Source organism: Parasteatoda tepidariorum, chromosome 2 (genome assembly GCF_982258835.1).
Source record: "Parasteatoda tepidariorum strain Cologne lab strain chromosome 2, Ptep-v5.0, whole genome shotgun sequence".
Taxonomy (NCBI): domain Eukaryota; kingdom Metazoa; phylum Arthropoda; class Arachnida; order Araneae; family Theridiidae; genus Parasteatoda; species Parasteatoda tepidariorum.
The window spans coordinates 91,158,545-91,177,004 of record NC_141756.1 but is presented as its reverse complement, the minus strand read 5'-3'; the positions used below and the strand labels follow the sequence as shown (position 1 = coordinate 91,177,004).

General features: G+C 30.9%; 3 protein-coding genes across 4 annotated transcripts in view; 2 read left to right on the top strand and 1 right to left on the bottom strand.

Annotated features, from left to right (window-relative positions):
• The window catches only part of LOC107451950 (LINE-1 retrotransposable element ORF2 protein), a 68,210-nt gene that overhangs the window by 28,903 nt on the left and 20,847 nt on the right, over positions 1-18,460 (top strand). The window lies entirely within an intron of this gene.
• The window catches only part of LOC147815906 (uncharacterized), a 58,662-nt gene that overhangs the window by 28,961 nt on the left and 11,241 nt on the right, over positions 1-18,460 (top strand). Inside the window, exon 3 of one of the 2 annotated variants that reach the window (XM_087157729.1) lies at positions 8,394-8,493. The exons of the other annotated variant lie outside the window; for it this stretch is intronic. The gene's annotated coding sequence lies outside the window, so the exon portion shown is untranslated. The remainder of the gene's footprint in view (positions 1-8,393; positions 8,494-18,460) is intronic. 2 annotated transcript variants of the gene reach the window in all.
• The window catches only part of LOC147815907 (uncharacterized), a 29,212-nt gene that overhangs the window by 9,647 nt on the left and 1,105 nt on the right, over positions 1-18,460 (bottom strand). The window lies entirely within an intron of this gene.

Here is an 18,460-nt window from a genome sequence, read left to right as displayed (position 1 = left end):
AATAAATTTTGATTATTTATTTATTTTTTGTAGAATAGTCACGATTATCCATTCATAGAGATTGGAATATATATAAAAAAATAAAATACATCTTTTGCAAACAGAGAAATATACAAATATGCTTATAAAATAAAATAATTTCCGCCCATGCGTTTTTATCATCTTTATTTTTAAAAAATTCTATATTATGATGAATCTTTAATTTCATTAAGCTCTTTCTATATTTTACTTAGATTTTCTTACCTCAACTTCATAAAAATACAAGAAGATATATAAAATAATATTTCAGACACTATATAAAATTAGTTACGATTTTAAAAAATGTAATCAGAGTGTAAAAAATATGATATTTAAAAACATCAGATTAATTTAAAACTTATCAGAAATGTATAAGTTAATATATATTTAAGTCCGAAATTGGTAAATGGCGCCGTCATTTTAATTTTAAAAATCTGCTTACAGAAAGAATAGGAGATGTGTCTTCAAAGAAGATATTGCAATCGGATTTACTGTATAGCACGTGCGCCGAAATGATGCGCAGCAATTTCTACTTTTCCCACCTTTGAAATAAATGGAATGATCCAGTCTCAATCAGAGTCAATGTGGGAATCAAGGGCTAGTGATTTCAATGTGCTGTTGGATGTTGTCCGCCATTGCTTCTGTGGTTAACGTCACGTTGTAATCCAACTGCTGTTGAGTTGGACGGCAATTGTAGTTCAAGATGAGCGTTCGATGACGTATACTATCAAACTCACAAATGGACCAATCAGAGGTTAGAGCTGATTTCCAGTTGACGGCGTCCTGTTCTAAGAAACCAGGCCTTAACTGATTAAAAAAAAGTCTTAACTCTCGAAACCATTGCAAACCATCCACGGAACACCATCTAGGAATCATTTATCTAGATCAGCGGTTCCCAAGCAGTGTTTTTCGCGAAACATTAGATTTCTGTGATGAGTTAAGAAGGAATTTAAGACTTTTTCAAGCCAGTATTGATTAATGTTTCAGTTGCTGGTATGAAATTATTTAAAGCAAAATGCCAATAAAAATAATTGACAACAATTTAAAAAAAAACTCTAGCAATAATATATTGAATGAATTATTAAAAGAACATGCGTTTTTGTAGGACTAGGCGATCTTAAGATTTTGGCATCGCGATGTATCGTCTTGCAAACATCGCGATATTTTGATGCATCGCGATGTGTCGGTACATTAATGTTTTGCATTTGGTAGTGGGTAAATTTGAATTCTTGCTCTTCTTGATTGATTGATCGATTAAGGCAATTATATTGATGAAATAAAATTAAACTGAAACATTTCCCACCATCTTAAATATAGTTCATTGCTATCAACATTTATTAAAAAAAAAGGAATGTATAAAAAAGTAAAACGAATCCTGGAATAAAAGTAAATTATTAACAATTCTTAATTTGCAAGTTGCATTTTTTATTTAAATAAACTTAACTTTTTTTTAAATATTTTCTAACAATAAAATTATTTCTCAATATTTAAAAACGTAGATGTCTGCAAAATAGCAATTAAAAAACGACAATTGGCTGGATTGACTGTAAAAAAATCAGCAGGATTTGCACAATTAAAAGAAAAACACTTTCGTAACTAAGAGATTCAACAACACTCCGATTCTCAGACACATTGGGATACATCATGTAAACAAAACGATTTGTCTCGATGTAACAATCGACAATGCAACGACGACAGATAACGATCATCGCCGCTGTACAGCTCATTGCGCAACGTCGCGATGTCATGATCGGGACTAGTGCTCTTCGGATGCACTTGAAACCATCGATGTGCTATCCGGAACTGTGCTCCGGAATCGTGCTTGTAGTCATCGATGTCAAAGACATATCGAAAAACATCGTACACATTTCAGTACAATTTCCGATGCTTCGAAAAATAGCAAATCCAAACATCGGATCAGCGATGATTGCACAACATCGATATTTTTCGACGCATCGGTTTATCGCTCAGTTCTAATTGCTAGTATATTTCCCATTGCGCTTTTCCATCCAAAATGAAGTAGCTGGGGGATTCCTTAAAGTTTCCCCAAAAATCATTTTCGACGTTTATCCGCTTATTTTGCTAATTTTCAGCCTATGTATGTGTTACCGATAAAGAGTACAATTCAGTTATTTCATCGAATAACTAGGTATTTTATGAAATAACCAGAAAAGTCAGTTAAAGTCATATATGGCAACGTTACTTTTAAAAAGTAACTAGTAAAAGTACAAGTATTTTTAAAAAAAGTAACGAGTAAAAAGTACAAGTACTAAACAAAGAAAGTAACGATTTAAAAGTACATTTCTAGGAAATCAAAAATTCAAAGTAACTTAAAATTTTATTGAATAATATTCTTATGTTCTTTAATGTTTTTGCAAAACTGTTGTTATTTATTTAATTATTTTTAATTTTGAAAGTTATGGATATTAATTTATTTTTAAATTCGGAAGAATATTATAATATAATCGTATAATATAATTTTAAAATCAAATATAATTTTAATATCAAACTTTTTATGGATTTGCACGAAAAAGAAATTTTATCTATTGATTTTAATTTTTAGTTTATAATTTTTATTTATTTAAATACCATTGATTTAAAATTGTTTTACTCTTTAGAAACGCGTTTTAAAAGCACAAACATAAACAAAGCAAACACGGGTTTTCAGATAGCTTTGTGATCTTTGAGCTAGTAAAAAATAATTGAATGTGCAGTATAAGTTGAAACAGAAGGTATTTAAACACGAAGTTAGCAGGGAATGCATATATATTGCACATTAATTTTATAAATTAAAAAAATGTAAGCATTTTTTTAAATTTAGTTTTTTTTTTAATTCAATTTTTTTTTCTTTTAGAAAGCTTACCGAGTTTTAGAAAAAAGTAACGATTTCATTCGATATTTCTGTTACAAATACTTGTACTTTTTCCCTAAAAAAGTAACGAAAGTACAACTAAAAGTACTAAATTTAAAAAGTAACGAAGTACAAGTAAAAGTACGTATTTTTTACTTGTACCGGCGGTACAAGTAACGAAAGTAAAAGTACTTCCATATATGGTTAAAGTACATTATAAAGGAAAAATTTCATACTTTACCTTATTATTCAATGACATAACTAATCGTTAAAGTGAAAAATATACAGTTTTAAAGTTATTTTATAAATTATTTGATCGTAATAGCTGAAACCTATCGAAGAATGCATTTTATACCTATTTGTGAAGGATTAATTACTAAATCATGAGGAAAAACAGATGAGATATAATTTATTATTGCTCACATTAATAACTATACATCGAAAATCAACGAAATGAAGCGTACTCACACACTTCAGGGCAACTACAACCGGTTCAAAACTGACTTAAAGCAGCTACAACCGGTTCAAACAACTTTCGAGTACCGCATTTCATACTTTAAAAATCAAGCAATCGTTATACTATAGAATAACTAGTTAAATCGTGGAATTCAATAATTTTAAATACTTTAACTTACTTGTCTAATTACTACATGATATATTTAGTTACTTTATGAAAAAACTGATTTCATCCTTTAAAAATAACATATTTTCCATTTGCAATCTTTTTAACCTTACGATGTATCTAAATAACAGTATATAACAGTATGTGATTAAGTAACAGTAAATAAACCTTGAAAAACATCTCATTTATATCTGAAAAATACCTCATTTTTTTGTAAGGGTGAACTCATTTTACATGGAAACTTCTGTTTCTCCACATTTCTGTTTTAAAATTTAAAGCTTAGAGAAAAGTTTCTCGAGTGGTATAGCGCCCTTAAAGCCGTTTTTACGAATTATTTATAGGTTATACTTGAAAGCATTTTGCGATTTTGATAAATATATACTTGATTCATACTAGTTATTCTATATGGTTCCTGATAGACATGTTGTATTTCTGAAGCAATAGTAATGAGCCTTGTGGTTATAATAGTTTTGTTCCTTATACCACTCTCATAGCATTGTAACACCATGAAGCTATGTTGAGCAAGCAAAACCTAGTTTTGATAATAGTCGAAGGCACAGCCTAGCAGAAAGTTGGCCGTATGATTATTTTCCATATTTTGTATATAGTATATAAGGTGCCTACTTCAACTCGCCTGACCCCTTTTTTCTTAAAAATTGCTAACACTCAGTGGTCGTAAAATTGGTGACTTGGTATAGTGAAGTAGATGTATATGCCATTGTGAAGTTAACATTCCTATTGTGCAAAGAACAGGGGCTATAAGTGAGTTACTCAGTTTTAAGATTTGGGCGAAAAAGATACTTTCTGGTTGACTAGTAATAGCATATTGGCACGAGAGCCAGAAATGGCTATGCTGCTCCAGGCACTATGCAAAAGAATTGCAATTTTTTTTATATTAATGAATATAGTCCTAATGTTTTGATGAGATTGCGATGCATAGGGCCACTAAGTAAGACTGAAATATCAGGATAAAAGCGGCCAAAACGTTTCTTTCTCAAATGTTTGACTCGTCTACAGTCAGTTATCCTGTGTTAAATGTAAATATCAGGATAAAAGCGGCCAAAACGTTTCTTTCTCAAATGTTTGACTCGTCTACAGTCAGTCATCCTGTGTTTAATGGAAATATCAGGATAAAAGCGGCCAAAACGTTTCTTTCTCAAATGTTTGACTCGTCTACAGTCAGTCATCCTGTGTTTAATGGAAATATCAGGATAAAAGCGGCCAAAACGTTTCTTTCTCAAATTTTTGACTCGTCTACAGTCAGTTATCCTGAGTTTAGTGGAAATGTCGACTTGATATTGAGTGCAGATACCTTCTGATATTTATACTAAGAACATAACTCTTAGAATGCGTGTTTGTCTGTGAGCGAGTTTTTGCTCAATACCGTGACAAAACAATCTTGGTTAAGAGAGATAAACAATTATGTATCACAAAATACAGTTACTTCAATGTTCAAACTTCTCTTAAGCATTTTAATTTTAGCATTAATAACCACAGAATAGTTTTTTTTCATACTAAACTGGTGGTCTTTTAATGTTTTTAGTTTCTTTTTCCTCCTCTGTGTACCAACAGGTGACGTCCCGCGCAGTCTAACTAAGTAACGCGTATGCGTAGACAGTATATCCATAGCTATTGCTGCGTAAGGAGCTTTAGGTGTTAAAATAAAACTGGATATTCTGTGGACAATAAACGAATCCAGTATTAAAAGGTTCGATAGAATAGAGATAATAAAACATTTACCTTTAGTCTGCTGGACTGGTTTCAGTGACATAAAGTTTAAAACACACAAGCTTTGAAATGAAACAAGCTAATAAAAATAAAGTAGATCAAGTACAAAATATTCATCATATCATAAAAAATAGTTTAAAAAGTGGTTCAACAAATTTTTTCGATGATCCATTTTAAATCTGACGAAGATAATTCAATTTAAACTGGAAAGGTATCATCGTAATATATCGTGGATTTAAATGGCACCTTTAAGAATGGTGTCATAAGATTAAAGACCATTTGTTTTAGATAAAAGATCATATTCTTGTAAACTTACTAAAAATTCTTTTTTAACGGGTGTATCAATTAAGTATCGACACCATTTATGTATATTTTTTAAAAAATTTTAATAATTTTTAATCAGGACAAAAAGCTGTAATTTCATACACAGATCGAAAACAAAAGTAAATACATTAGAAAACAAAATTATACAATTGATGCACCTAGTTGACAAAAACAAATGTTCAAGGCATAAAAATAAATTTATAGCTTAGAAAGCATTTTCATGTGTTTTCCGTTCAATAATCAATATGGAAAGATTATGAATTTATAAAATAACAGATTAGTAATGCGTTATAAGCATATCGACATAACAGCATATTCACATAATCGTATATAAATGATATAATAACATCATTATAAATAGGTGATATGAAAATGACATAATATAATATAATTACGCATAACAGCAGCGACAAAAATGTGAAGTAGCATTAACTCACATTTAAGTTTAAGTTTTTTTTTTCAGATTATGTTTTAAAAAGAACCTTAGCCCTCGGTCCATTTAATTAGCCTTTCGGGATTCGATTCCAAGTGGTTTTCGCACCATTCCAGAAAGTGTTTTGGCCACTTATATTGTAATGGTTCATTATAATAAACTTCCTTCCTTTCATGCACTACAGAAATAACATTCCTTTCTTGCGGAGGACAATTATTCAACCTACAATAAAACATTTCAACGTCGAGAAGAGCCAACTGAAAGTCTTCATCAAAATTAAGCCACGTTTCACAACCAAAGGTTAGGCTGTTTTCAATGATTGTTTGGTAAAAGTATTTCTTTAATTCATCGGTAATCATCCCGTTATGTGCTACGAAGTTCATGTCAAAGATTGCATTCTTCGTATCCATAATTCGATTTTTAATATCGATAGCGTTTCCGCCACCTCTTTCCAATACCGATCCAAGGAACTCAATAGAGTCTTCACTGACTATGTTTTTCTTGCCGATCTTCAGTTTACGTTCATCATCTTCGGTTATCCCTAAATATTTGATATTTTTGAAACTGATTTGCAAATTTAGTTTCCCCAAATGTTTCAGCAGGCTCTCAATTGCAACACTTAGATGCTTTTGACTATCGGAAAGAACAACTAAATTCGTTTGTTCCGAAAGGAACGAAAACATATATGGGGTGTCCAAGGACAGTTCCTTTTTATCGTTTTCTTTTAACCAATCTTTTATTGCCCTTCGAATGTAAACATGAAATAATGTTGGGGATAACGAACAGTCTTTCTTAAGCCCTTTAGATACTGGGTAACTAAGATTAGAAATTTCGCTTGAAAAGATCATGCGAACAGTGTTGTCTTTGTATAGATGCTCAACTATCTTCACTAAGGAGTCTTCAATCCCTATATTTTGAAGCTCATTAATCATATTTATGCGTGGAACATCAAGAAAAGCTTCCTCCAAATTGATGAAAACTAAATGCAAGTGTATATTTTTCTTCAAAAGTAATCTTCTTAGAATAAAAGTTGCATCCAAACATGATACTTCATGAATTAGTTTGCATTTTTCTTGAAATACAAGTCTTTCTTTAATAGAATTCCTTATAATTGCACTCATGACCTGCATAACAGTGTGGGAAACGCATTTTGAACAATTTATAAGATTTAACTGTTCTTCGTCACCAGACTGGTAAAAGAAAAACATTTCATTAATTTCTTCTGGTATTGTTTGACCACCAAGGATGGCTTGAATTAACGAGAGTAAAACACTTATCAATGCATAGCTTCCATGCTTCAGCAGTCGCATGCTAATGCCACCAGGTGATGGCAAGTCAGTATCTTCGAATTCATTCAAAACTTCTTTGATATTTTGAAGAGTTACAGGTATAGGAATATCAGATGGTTCAATGGTATTTTCTAAATTATCAATAAACTCTGAGCGGCATTCTTTAAAATAGTTTTCAAGAAATTTTTTATCTGCTGTCAGAGTTGTAACAGGCTGATTTTCTAATTCTTTTAAGATGTTACAAATAAATTTTTTCCTTTGAAAATGCTTTTCTTCTGAAATTTCATTAACAGCTTGGCAAATTCCTTTCCAAACTTGTAACTTTTCATTAAGTGAAATATCAAATGCATCTTTTTCCAAAGGTAAAATATCAGTTGAACGTTTTTTAATTCCACTCAACAGAAATAAGGATCTATCTCCCTGTCCATCAATTCCCAAGACTTCAGTAGCGGCAGAATGTATCGCTTTCTTGAAGATATTATACAAATCAGCTGCTGAATTAAACCCATTATTCTGGAATGCAAAATGAAGATAGCTATCAAGATTATCTTGATATTGTTTTTCAATTGTCCCATTAAATAGCAAATGGGAATTATACACGTTTAATGAGAAATTTGGAATTAATGCCAACGCCTCTACGTAACTATGATCTGTTATCTGGCTGTTATAAGCAGAAACATCCAAAAACTTCAAATTAGTGTCTTGTCTGACTATGCAAAAATCAATTATTGTCTTTGTGCCCTTACTATCGTACCAAGTGTATGTACGTATGTCTTCATGTTTAAAAAAGGTGTTTAAAATCGTCAAACGAAAATCCTTACAAATTTGAATAAGAATATCGCCATTATTATTCGTTCTCTCATCGCCGAATTTTCCAATTTCTTTGCTATCTTCGGATGTACCAACCCAAGCATTGAAATCCCCTAAAATGACCATCTCGTCTGTAATACTTTCTTCTATAACTTTTTTTAATGCTTTCACAATTCTGGATTCATTCCGAGCGTACACATTATCCCCATAAAAACCAATGATCACAATTTTATTCGCCCCCACTTTAAGTCTGACTCTGATTATTCGTTCGTTAATTACTTTCCATCGCATACCAAAGGAATGTTTTTTTTTGACCAGAACAGAGACGCCGGCTCTGGCAGGATCATCATGAACGCCGCCGTAGACGTGGATATAGTTCGAATATTCCTCTTTTCCATACCCTCTGAGTTTAGTTTCTGTAAGTACAACCACATCTTTGTTTTCTCTTTCAATTTCAGCAAAAATTTTCTTCTTTTTTTTTTCTTCATTTAAACCACGTACGTTCCAAGTCCCGAATTTAAAAAACCTGCTGGGAATTTCTTTCCTATCCATCCTTCACAGAAATAAAAAAAAATTCTTGAAGACAAAAAGATGATATCGTTATTTTAACTATTAGTAAGATGCTATTAGTTCTTTACAGTCAATTTTATGCCTATTTTCTAAAGAGTTTACAAGTCACACATAAAACTGATGTATTCAGCTGAAACACTGATAACAAATGTAATCTATAAATTTTATGATTGAAGTTCAGTTTGCTCTTGTCTAGAAGTTTTTTGGTCCCGAAGTAAAGTAAGAAAGCTCTTCTGATGTCTCATGATAAGTATTCCACCACTCAGATGCAATACATTAATTCTAAAAAAAAAAATTATTCAAAAGCATTATTGACGAAAATAATAAATAAAATTCTAAATACTTGAAACCTTCTAAACGGATGTTCGTACACTTTAAAAACTTTGTCAGATAAGAATCTAGATTATTTGCATGAATAATAATTTTACAAAATGGCACAGCATCATATTTCGTTGTTAGGAGTAGTTAATATAAAATATTATAAAAAGAGACATTTTAATAAACATATTTTAATTGTATCTTATTTCTTAAAAGAAATTAATCTTTATAAAATTATTTTAAATCTTTTTTAATCTATGCATTATTGCTCGAAAAGATCAGATGAATTGTAAAAATTTTCTCGATTGTTTTTCTCTCCGCTTGGCTAAATACGCTACATGTATTTTCTTTTTCTTTTACACCTATACATTTTAGAAATTTATAATAAGTTCCATAGGTAATATCAGCTGGTATCTATTAGTTCAGCAGATATTAAATCCTCAGTAATTCAGATAAATACTAGCTATTATCTGTCAGGTACCTCAGTCAACTGACTGATAATATCTTGATAATACTATACCTGTAAACCCGTACCTTACACCTGTGCAAAAAATAGCGTCTTGGTGGTGTAATCGGTTAAAATACTGATCAAACCACTGGTTTTGGTTATGAGTTTAGTCCAGCAGCGTACTAAAAAATAGACATGTATACGCAGCAAATTTACGTTGACGTGGCTGAAGTTCCTTAGCAAAAGATATGACTGTGGAAATTTGGAGATATGATACAAGTTTACTCGCTGACAACGTCGTCTGATCGCGTGGCACCAGCTCTTACCGGAGCCTTTAGAAGATAAAGTTCTGGAAAACGGCACTAAGTGCTTGGATGTGCTTTAGTAAAGTGTACACAATTCTATCTATACGTATGCAATTTCTATCCTTAATTGATAAATAGGAATGATAGACTAAGTTTTTACATATTTAAAAAAATACATAAAAATTCAGGGACTCTTAGTACATGTATTGGTCTATAAGTCTTAGTGTGTTCACAAGTCTATTCTCTAAGCAAAATCTGAACCTTAATTATAATTAAATAATACATAATTAAATAAGACAGAAATTGAACCGAAAAGTGGTATATTTAATGATAATCATTTTTTTTTAAGAAAATATTTTATTTAAAGCGTGTTTAGGCGTGTTTTGTGTAAAGTGAAATCCAGCATTATTATAAAAATTAGGTTAAAAAAAATCACGGTTGTGTATTATAAATTTGAATAAAAAAATAAGTCATTAGAGTCTGTCATTTTCACGAGTCACTTCTGAGTGCATTTTCATTTATCAGGTGATTAAAAACTTAAAATTTTAAAGCTTTGCTAAAAACTATAAAGCAGGAAAACAGTAAAGTAATTTGTGATTTAAATTCGAATATTAGCGCGAGTGATATTGCAAGGATAATTATTACTTGTTAAAGGCATAAGCCGACCCGCCTGTGTAGGGGACAGGGAACTGTCCTTGCATCAGAAAGGTCCTGGTTTCGAATCCCGGGCAAGGCATGGTTGTTTCTTTCTCTGTGTGTGTGTTCTATGTCCTTTCTCCTTTGTGTGTGAATGTGTGACCCGCCCTATAAACGGTTTGTGTGAATGGTGTGGCAGAAGTCGAATTCCTGGCCATAGATGGCGCCACTGAAAACAGGAACAATCGTACCCCCACTGCCTAAACAGGCATACGACAAAAAAAAAGCCATAACTAAGGTTACTATACTAGGAATTCAGGGGATCTAGGCATAACATTTGTCTTCAGTTTTAGGAGTTATTTCTGAAAATTTTTACTGCCCTTTTCTAGCTCAAACTTGACCAAAGTGTTATATTACGTGAATTGCTTCAATGATCACACGGCATGCAAATATTTATGCATTATTATAACAGTGATTTTAATAAAAGAGGTTAATATAAAAACAGATAATTCTTTGATCTAAAATATTTTTGTAGTTTGGTTGTGTCTGATATTGTTATCATTAGATTTCACTAATTGTAGAAATTAGTTCTTTAAAGAGTAACAGTAACTTAAATATAGAAACAATGTTGTAACTGCTATCACAAATAACTCGGGCCAGTGTAAATATTTTCACCACATAGCGGAAATATATGACTGAAAGGGAATTGGGCCTATGTCTGAGAGATTGAGTGTTCGATCTCTGTCGGCCAAAAAGTCCTGTGTACAAGATGGTGACTGGTGCCCACTAAATCTGTCGGGGTCACAACGTACTTTAAATTCCCATAACAAATCAATGCGTCTGAAGGTACTGGATTGGAAATTAATTATCCTCTGGTTCAGGACAAAATTATGATCTGCGGATGGATGGATGGTGTGTTAATGTGCGTCTCTGTTAAACGGGAAGCGACTTACGTATGTTATCTCCGAATCGCCCTCAGGTATGTTTTCCAGATAATTATATGAAACTGAATAATTCATGTGAGAAAGATAGGAGTTAAATGAAATAAAAAATACTTCAACGACATCATCTGCTGAGAAAAGAAAAGATATACAGTCAAACCCCGCTATAGTGAACCTTCAAGGGACCGAAATTTCTGTCCACTATAACCGGGAGCTCACTATATCCGTTACGCAGGCAATTTCACTAATAGTTCCCAAACTCCTCCCTTTTATTACATTATATTCATATAAATGACTGAAAAATATTATGTAATAGCAAAAAATGTGTTATTTTTCATCACTCTTCGTCTTACGTACAAATAAAAATTAGTAATCTTTAGCTGATGAGCAATCCTCAACATCAGATATGGAAACACTTCCCGACTCTCAGATAATTTTTCCTGAATTTCTGTTATTCCGCTTTTTAAACCTGTCTAACCTGCCATTCGAGCACATAAAAGTAGCTTCTATAGATGGTTTTAAAAATCGGTATATCTATTTATTTTGAAGTAGAAATTTCAAAATTATTACAAAGAAAATAGGGGGGAAATCAGTCGAAGACAGAAAAAAGTTCATTATATCCAACTTCCTCACTTTTTTGGTTCACTATATCCACTAATAGTAACATTATAAGTGTATAGCAAGGCACGGGACCGAGCATTTCGTTCACTATATCCGGGAGTTCACTATAAACCGTGTTCACTATAGCGGGGTTTGACTGTATTTCAGCAGAAGGGAAAAACACACAATTGTAGTGTCTTGAAAACTTCGTAAACTTTAATGAATCTCAAAATTGGATTTCAAAAACGCATGAATACAATCCTCAATCTTGATTTTAAAAAAGCGTGAATACAGATCTTAATATTGAATTTTCAAGTATCGTCGATATAGGAATCGCAACGTGTAATTTCTTAATTAGGTAAGTAGAAAAATCTGTTTTTGATATTAAAATCGCGTAATTAAGACGCACTACATTAGTGGATTCCGGCACAGTTCCAAATATTCAAATTAGGGAAAGACAGCTTAATGGAGGAAAAAAAAAGCACTTTTATGTAAACTTCTCGTTAATGGGATTAAGCGAAAGTTTCGAAATTTAAATTTTAGACTGTGCAACTCGTATGAAAATTTCTTCGGATTAGATCCGGGGTGCACCCAGAATACAATCAGCTCTGTAAAAAGCTCATAGGAAGTTTTCTCATCCTGCCCCCCGTTCAAAAACTTGTAAAATTCATTGAAAATTTTGCAGATTTAAAAAAGGAAAAACTGAAAATTTATACTTTGCAGTTTAGTTACTGAAGTTGCTTTAGTGGAAATATCAGGATATTGTTCAAAATTAAGCTTGCTAAAAATGTGCAGTTGGAATCAAACAACAATTAGAAGTAGTCATCTTGGGGCAGGAAATGTGATTTTTACACATAGTTTAAGCAATTTTTTTAAATACAAAGAAAAGTTTTAGCATATTGTAAAATTCTTTTTTAATGTTTTGATCCTGAAGCAAAATCCATTAGATTCGAATAATAAGAGCAGATATACAGAGGGCAAAAAAGGAATATCGCCCTGAATAACTTTCGTTCTAATGATCGGATTTTCACGTACTAAGTGCCAATCTTAATGGTTCCTAAGGGGAACTCAAATATGCTAATAATTTAATGCTAACTCTTATAAGTTACAAAATCAGACATACAAACGTACTTTCTCTGAATAACCACATTTTTTTTCTTTCACATATTTGGATTCTTAACCTTTAAAACATAGGTGGTAGCCGCAATCTAAGAAATATGATCCGCATGGTCAGGAGAGCTAACCAAAGTTCGGACCCCTAAATGTCAATTTCACTTTTAGCGTTTTTAGTCATATTTTTATAATCAATAAAGAAATTTTAAAAAAAATTGCACCTACTTATAAAACCCATTCACCCAAAGATAATTTCATGCAGAAATAATTTTTAATTATTATTTATTCTTTAATTTAATTTAATTAATAATTTTCTTTAATTTAATTGTGGGTGAAAACCTTTTGAATCATGAAGTATAATTTGTTTTAAAATTGCGTTAATCTACGTTTTTTTCTATTGCAAAATTTAAAGTTTTAACCGACTTTATTTGTTTGAAGCTGAAAAAAATTAAAATGAATTATTTTTAACAGAATAATTTGGCGACAATGAAGTAATATTTAAATGGGGCGAATAATATTTAAATGTGGTTAATTTAAAAGGAACTTGACTTAGCAAGCGTAGAGTAAAATTTCATTCATATTTTTTTTTCGCTCATAACCGATTTCTAATCCTTTTTTTAAATTATAAAATACGATGTTCCTTTTTTAGTCGTCTAAAAATTTATTCGTAATTGAAGATTTGAATAAGATTTGAATTAAAGAGACTTGAATGAAACATTTTATTCAACGAATGTTGAGTTTAATAATAGCATGTTTTTGATAGAATGCGATAATACATCAGGTTTTTTTTAAAAATTTATTTTTGAGAATGTTATTTCAGTAATTGATACAATTTCAATAATATACAAACGTATGCATAGATTTGGAATATGTTTATCAGTTTCTTCAATATATATTTTATAATTACTAATACGAATAAGTAGTCAACATTTCTAAGCATCTTAAAATTTCTCACCAACTTATATATGGTCTTAATCTTAAAATAAATTTGTTAATTACATGTCCGCACGTGTATTTAACATGTATTTATAACATGTATTGCACACGTATTTATAATTATTTTACCATCAATTAAACTAAACTCAGTGGCGCGACAGCCCATAGAGGGCCAAGGCCTACTGTGCCCATCTCAGTTTTCTTGACCTTGGGCTCTGGGGTGCAGGAGCAGATGTTCCGGTCAGGTGGTCAGCCGAACGCGGAACCCCCAGTGTTTAGTTCCCAAGCATGCTTGGTACTCATTTATCGACCCACTGAAGGGATGAAAGGCTGAGTGAACCTTGCCCGGCCCGAGGATCGAACCAGGGACCTGTGGCACGACAGCGCGAAGCGCTACCGCTCAGCCACCGGGCTTCTTTACCATCAATTATTCAATTAAATTTTAAAATTTCTCAAAATCTTATTCTTTACGCTACCATGCATATTATTTTCTCGTTAGTATACAATTAAATTGTTTTAGTACTTCAATTTATGTTTTCCTCTAAAGTAAAATGTCTTTTTTTTAAGTTTTATTGAAATTAAACTTAGAATTATTGTCAGCTAGCTGAGAATAAAACCTTGTTAGGAAATTAAAAATGATCTGCTGATCAAAATTGTTAGATGCAAAACAGCTGATAATTTACTACTGTGGGGAAAGATGTTTAGATAATGCCAACCTTCATCTATCAAAAAGTACCTCTAGATTGAATCAAGTTAGCATGCCTTATATACTAGTGAATTGATGTTTAGTAATCGTAGTGGTAGTTACGCCACACTACTATTTTTTTCGAAAAATGAAGATTAATTATTGATTGTCTTTTTCATTGTTTGTTATTTATTTGACAGTCAAAAATAAATGCGTACGTGTGCACAGCAAAAAATACAACAGTTTGTTTCGTTTTTTTAAATGAACAAAAAATTATGGGCAAACAATTTTATTTTGACGTTCAAAGTTAGTCTTGCCCGCAAACTTTAAGAAAGTTGCTTTCTTGAAAAGGATAATGTTGCAAAAATTAGCTTAAAATGTTGCTGCTATTATTTCTAAACTTTAGCAGAATTAAAAAAAATATTGCTATGTCAGGAAAATGCTCGACAATGTCTCATTTTGCTTAATGGCTACTTAATAGAAAATTGTAAAAAGATTCGAAAATCATGCTATTTTTAGAATCATCATTTCGAAAATTGTTCTTTTTCTAACATCGGGTATTTTCTACTTAAATAGCCTATAATAATAGTTTTATCACACGTTTTGAAGAAATTATGTGTAAAAATTTCTTCTAATATTTCGTAATAAGGAAGTTGTTGTTGTTGTTTTTAATTAACGTCGCACTAGAGCTGCACAATGGGCTATTGGCGACGGTCTGGGAAACATCCCGGAGGATGATCCGAAGACATGCCATCACAATTTTGATCCTCTGCGGAGGGGATGGCACCTCCGCTTTGTAGCCCGACGACCTGCGCGCGAAGTCGAGCACTTTACGGTAGCACAGTTTAACGAGGACCAATACCGCACACCCTCGGTCCCTACGCAGGCTGATCCAAGTGGTCACCCACCCGCACACTGACCGCAGCCAGTGATGCTTGACTTCGGTGATCTGCTGGGAACCGTGTCTTAACGATCAGTCCACTGCGGGACCGCAATGAGGAAGCAAGAATATTAATGATTCATTGATAATTGCTTCCTTAAACCGGAGTAGTTAATTTTTTGCCACCACGTGGCCGAGTGGTTAGCGTGTCTGACCGTGGAGCCGATGGTCGTGGGTTCAAATCCTGCTCAGGGCATGGATGCTTCTTTCTCTCTCTCTCTATGTATTCTATGTCCTTTCTCCTTTGTGTGTATGATTCTGTGAATGTGACCCGCCTTATAAACGGGTTTGTGGTCCGCCATTAAAAAAAAAGTTAATTTTTTTTAAAGAAATAATCGGCTTTGCAACTATTTAACTTTAATTCTTTGGACTAGGGTGTATTTCATGCATGTCATTTGACTTTGAAATTTCACATATAAAATGCAAAAATTGCAAGCATGCGTAAGCTGGTTTTAACTAATAATAAAAAAAAAGAACAAAATCATCGGCAGAAGAAGTTATCTTATGAGAAGAATGTTAAAAAAGTTAAAAAATATAGTAAAAATTGTAACAATTGTTACTCTTGTTTAATTAGGGGTATTATAAACCTAAAATTTTCCTTTTTTTAAATTATGTTTAACACTAACGAAGAAGTTATCTCATGAGAAGAATGTTAAAAAAGTTAAAAAATATAGTAAAAATTGTAACAATTGTTACTCTTGTTTAATTAGGGGTATTATAAACCTAAAATTTTCCTTTTTTTAAATTATGTTTAACACTAACGAAGAAGTTATCTCATGAGAAGAATGTTAAAAAAGTTAAAAAATATAGTAAAAATTGTAACAATTGTTACTCTTGTTTAATTAGGGGTATTATAAACCTAAAATTTTCCTTTTTTTAAAATTTTGTTTAACACTAACGAAGAAGTTATCTCATGAGAAAAATGTTAAAAAAGTTTGAAAATATAGTAAAAATTGTAACAATTGTTACTCTTGTTTAATTAGGGGTATTATATGTTAAAAAAGTTAAAAAATATAGTAAAAATTTTAACAATTGTTACTCTTGTTTAATTAGGGGTATTATAAACCTAAAATTTTCCTTTTTTTAAAATTTTGTTTAACACTAACGAAGAAGTTATCTCATGAGAAAAATGTTAAAAAAGTTTGAAAATATAGTAAAAATTGTAACAATTGTTACTCTTGTTTAATTAGGGGTATTATAAACCTAAAATTTTCCTTTTTTTAAATTATGTTTAACACTAACGAAGAAGTTATCTCATGAGAAGAATGTTAAAAAAGTTAAAAAATATAGTAAAAATTGTAACAATTGTTACTCTTGTTTAATTAGGGGTATTATAAACCTAAAATTTTCCTTTTTTTAAATTATGTTTAACACTAACGAAGAAGTTATCTCATGAGAAGAATGTTAAAAAAGTTAAAAAATATAGTAAAAATTGTAACAATTGTTACTCTTGTTTAATTAGGGGTATTATAAACCTAAAATTTTCCTTTTTTTAAAATTTTGTTTAACACTAACGAAGAAGTTATCTCATGAGAAAAATGTTAAAAAAGTTTGAAAATATAGTAAAAATTGTAACAATTGTTACTCTTGTTTAATTAGGGGTATTATAAACCTAAAATTTTCCTTTTTTTAAATTATGTTTAACACTAACGAAGAAGTTATCTCATGAGAAGAATGTTAAAAAAGTTAAAAAATATAGTAAAAATTGTAACAATTGTTACTCTTGTTTAATTAGGGGTATTATAAACCTAAAATTTTCCTTTTTTTAAAATTATGTTTAACACTAACGAAGAAGTTATCTCATGAGAAGAATGTTAAAAAAGTTAAAAAATATAGTAAAAATTGTAACAATTGTTACTCTTGTTTAATTAGGGGTATTATAAACCTAAACTTTTCCTTTTTTTAAAATTTTGTTTAACACTAACGAAGAAGTTATCTCATGAGAAAAATGTTAAAAAAGTTTGAAAATATAGTAAAAATTGTAACAATTGTTACTCTTGTTTAATTAGGGGTATTATAAACCTAAAATTTTCCTTTTTTTAAATTATGTTTAACACTAACGAAGAAGTTATCTCATGAGAAGAATGTTAAAAAAGTTAAAAAATATAGTGAAAATTGTAACAATTTTTACTCTTGTTTAATTAGGGGTATTATAAACCTAAAATTTTCCTTTTTTTAAATTATGTTTAACACTAACGAAGAAGTTATCTCATGAGAAGAATGTTAAAAAAGTTAAAAAATATAGTAAAAATTGTAACAATTGTTACTCTTGTTTAATTAGGGGTATTATAAACCTAAAATTTTCCTTTTTTTAAATTATGTTTAACACTAACGAAGAAGTTATCTCATGAGAAGAATGTTAAAAAAGTTAAAAAATATAGTAAAAATTGTAACAATTGTTACTCTTGTTTAATTAGGGGTATTATAAACCTAAAATTTTCCTTTTTTTAAATTATGTTTAACACTAACGAAGAAGTTATCTCATGAGAAGAATGTTAAAAAAGTTAAAAAATATAGTGAAAATTGTAACAATTGTTACTCTTGTTTAATTAGGGGTATTATAAACCTAAAATTTTCCTTTTTTTAAATTATGTTTAACACTAACGACTAACACTTGATAGTGTAAATAATATGCACTATTTTTACTGAAAACCCAGTTTACTTAGAATCATTCGCAAATCTTATGGAGCGCAGATTTTTGAGCCACTCCTTATGTTATTTTTGAATCGTGGTTGAAAGAGTACAGATGTGTGGTGAAAGGATGTATGTTACGCTCGGAAAAAAAAAGTCGTGTGCAAGAGATAATTTCAAACAAAGTGAATTAGGTCTTTTGGTTGAAATGCAGACAATTTCATTATAGTAATCTTGGTTAAAAAGTGCCATGAAAAAAGGT